Below are 3629 nucleotides of genomic sequence, written 5' to 3'. Positions count from 1 at the left end.
TAGGAACGCGGGGCTTCTTGGTGGGGCCGGAGCCGAGACCCAGCCGGAGCAAGCAACAGGTACGCGAGCGAGCGAGCGACCGAGAGCCAGGGCGCGGCAGCTGGGCACTGGCCCGGGAGCGGGAGAGTGGCAAGTTTGGCTTTTTTCTCTTCCCTTCTCCTTCTTCCTCCGTTCTTTTCTCCTGCAAGCATCTCCGGCCCCCCTCTCCTACCCAGTCCCCAGTCTTTCCTTCCAAGTGTCAGGTCCACCATTTCTGCCCCTATCTCTCCGAGTCCTTAAGCGCATCTTGCTACTCACTTATAGCTCGGTGGCTTGAGGAGGACTTCAACCTCCATAATCCCCACCAGCCCCACAAATAAACACACAATGCAAATAAAAAGTGTGCCTGCGATGAGAATATAGTTGTAAGCCACGCCAAATACTTAAAGTCTATCGCAGTTCCAAGAAAGGTCCTCGGTCCCCTTCCAAGCCTCTTGCTGTTCCTGAGTCGCCACCGTCTCCATCACCTTTGCTCCCAACCTCTTCTTCCTAAGTGTCACTTCTCCAATCTCTGATCCCCATTCTCTGGCACCCCAAGCGCATCTCGAGACTTCCTCCCCTTCCAGGTTTCTGGCTGGCCCAATCTTTCTTCCCAAGCTCCGCGCATTTGCAGTTTTCTTCTGCCCTGCCAACGTCGCTCCTTCTCCAGTGAGGTGTCCTGTTTAAGGAGTTTGGCTTCCTTCTCTCCAGACGGTTGTAGCTGCGATGGGAAGGAGACGCCTTCGGAGTGGGCTGGAATAGACGGTTTTCAGGCAAACTCCAATGGGAAGCCTTAAGGAAGGAACATTTATTGAGCTCCTTCGGGGTGCTGGGCACTGTTTAGGGGGGTAATGCTTTGAGAACTTAGGACGGGAAGTGGGTATTGAGCGCCTAGTGTGGTCGGTATCAGTGGGAGGAAGATACTAGGTTCTTGGGGTGGGGGAATTATTGTGCCCTAGCTGTGCGCCTGGCACTGTGCTAGGCGCTTTGAGGAAGCGCACAGTGTAAGCATCGTCTTACTACTCTGGATCCTGGAGTAGCGAGGAGCGCTGCAGAAAATGAGGGAGAATCAGGTTGAGCCCACCATAGATGAGTCTAGGGCCGGAAGGTGAATATCAAAGGTGACATAGCCAGCCGCCATTGGGTCCCCGCCGCCGAGCCCCGCCGCGCGCCGCAGACACCCTGGGAAGTTGGAGCGGCGCCTGAAGGCGAGGCCCGAGCGTCTGCGCCCGCGGGGAAAGGCGGCAGCCGGAGCGTGGGGGGTGGCAGCGCCCAGGGAGCTGCGGGGGTGCGCGGGGTGTGAGCCGGGACCGCAGGCGACAGATGTCGCGTGGGCCCGCGCAGCCCGGGCGCTGGCAAAGAGAAGTGCGCACTTCGGGGCGCTCTCCGCTCGGCTCCCGGGCGCCGGGGGTCCCATCCACTTCTCCCCGCCTTCTCCCTCTCCTGTTGGAGAGGCTGGGGGCTCCCGCGACTGAAAGGGGTCAGGCTGAGGCTGCCCAGTTCCAGGGACGGGAAAAACATTTTAGATGTATCGCGGGGAGCAGAAAAAGGAAGTTGAGCGACAGACGCGAAGTCCAAAGCGTGGAATTTGGGAAGAGGCAGAAAAAAAAGTGGGTGAAGAGGGAGAGAAAAAACAGGCGACGAAATGGGGAGGGACAAGAAGTTTGGGGAGGATAGAGAAAAAGAGAAACTGCCTGGAAAACAAGTTGCAAGACAATTGAAAAGTGAATGAGAAGGAAAGAGAGGAAGGGAGTAAAATCAAATAGCACTGTGGAGAGGGCTGGGACACGTCTTTCTCTGGTTCTGTTGTCCAGGAGACTGGATAAGCGCTCCCCTCCTGGGACCAGGCGTGCGGGATGTCGGGTGCACCCTCCTGGGAGGCGGAGGACTCGGGCCGGAGCCTGACTGTGTTCCCGTTTACCGGTGTGTTAGTGTTAGGGATGGGACCGCTCCCGGGGCCTGGAAGGGGAGGCTGCGGGAGGGGCGGGCAGAGTGCGCCGCTCTGCGCCGGAGCGCAGGGGAGGAGTTGGGTAACTGGGGCCTGCGCTGCAGGGGAGGGCGTCGGCCAGGAGTTTCGCTGTTTTGCATCGGTGTTGGGAGGGCAGCAGCAGGTTATGGTCTCCGTGGAGTTTATTTCCGCCCTCTCCCCCACCCCCCGGCTTCTACCCCACAGTTATTCCCGTGCTGCGCCCTGACTCTGCGACACCCTCTTCCCACACCTCTGGGTTCTTCTCCTACCTGCCTTGTCCCGCCCGGGCGTCCCCTCCAGGGTTCTGCAGCCTCTGGCGCCCTGACCTCAGGATGCCCCGCCCGGCTTCCCTCCAGCGCCGCCCCTCATACCCTTGGGACACCCGGAGAATTACTCACCACCTGCCTTCCTGCGCTCCCAGGCCGGGTTCCCCCGTGCTCGGGCTCCCTGCACTGGCCCGGATGAAGTTCTCTCTCTGCAGCCTACATCTGACCTCAGAATACCAGCAGCTGCGGCCTTTATTGTGCTTTTGGTTTAATTTGGGGAAACCCGTTTTTTCTCAACTCTGGTAAGTTAAGTAGAAGGGAAAGAAAATTCACTGGAGGAAAATAGTTTGTTGTGTTCTATGCTGGATATGGGGTGCTCTCCACTTTCCCTACCCTAATAGAGAAAGGGGAATGTTCACAGCTGTACCTTAGGTGTTTGAGGGAGGCCTGTGCCAGCCATATAGGGTAGGAACTACCACTTTCAATTCCCGTAGGTTTTAAGGGTGTGCTCAGCTATATGCAGAATCAATATTTTCTACATACAGGCCAGGCAGCGTGGCTCACCCCTGTAATCCCAGCACTTTGGTAGGCCGAGGCAGGCGGATCACCTTAGGTCAGGAGTTTGAGACCAGCATGGCGAACGTGGTGAAACCCCAACTCTACTAAAAATACAAAAATTAGCTGGACGTGATTGTGCACACCTGTAATCTCAGCTACTCAGGAGGCTGAGGCAGGAGAATCGCTTGAACCCAGGAGGCGGAGGTTGCAGTCAGCCAAGAAGTCAGCCAAGAAGAGCCGAGATCACACCACTGCACTCCAGCCTGGGCGACAGAGCGAGACTCCATCTCAATAATAATTTAAAACGTGTGTGTGTGTGTGTGTGTGTATCCAGTATGTTTGTTTTGAGTCTCTACTGCGAGCCAGCAATACTTTTCTCAGAAGTCATCCTTTAAAAAAAATAAACAGAAACAAAAACCCAAGACTCAGTTTTCCCATATGTAAAATGGGGACAATAATAGTACTTAATGTATAGGCACATTATTAAGAGGGTTAAATGAATTCATACATGGAAAGTTCTAGAACAGTGGATATACATGTGAGCTATCATGATTATTATAGTGCATTTACTATCATTCTTTCCCAAGGTAGTCAACATTTTACCATTATTATTGCTGGCCATTCCACACCACTCCTACCTGCCCTCCTGGGAAATCAGTGCCAGAAGGGTCAGGAGAGAATAATGGTTGAGAGACTCTTAAGCGCCCAGCCACTTGCTGACAGCATGACCTTGAGAAAGAACCATTACCTCTGTACCTTTATCTGTAAACTGGAGCTGTATCCTTCCAGGGTTATTGGGAGAATGATAAGAGAATATT

General features: G+C 54.7%; 1 long non-coding RNA gene across 2 annotated transcripts in view; it reads left to right on the top strand.

Annotated features, from left to right (window-relative positions):
* LOC105527903 overlaps positions 1-3629 on the top strand; it is a 19938-nt gene continuing 16309 nt past the window's right edge. Inside the window, exons 1-2 of one of the 2 annotated variants that reach the window (XR_001004284.1) lie at positions 1-59; positions 2469-2555. This is a non-coding gene — a long non-coding RNA (uncharacterized LOC105527903). The remainder of the gene's footprint in view (positions 60-2468; positions 2556-3629) is intronic. The other variant, XR_001004285.1, reaches the window with a different exon arrangement.

Source organism: Mandrillus leucophaeus, unplaced genomic scaffold, assembly GCF_000951045.1.
Source record: "Mandrillus leucophaeus isolate KB7577 unplaced genomic scaffold, Mleu.le_1.0 Scaffold7, whole genome shotgun sequence".
Classification (NCBI taxonomy): domain Eukaryota; kingdom Metazoa; phylum Chordata; class Mammalia; order Primates; family Cercopithecidae; genus Mandrillus; species Mandrillus leucophaeus.
The sequence above is the reverse complement of the archived record's forward strand: the minus strand, read 5'-3'. Positions and strand labels throughout refer to the sequence as shown.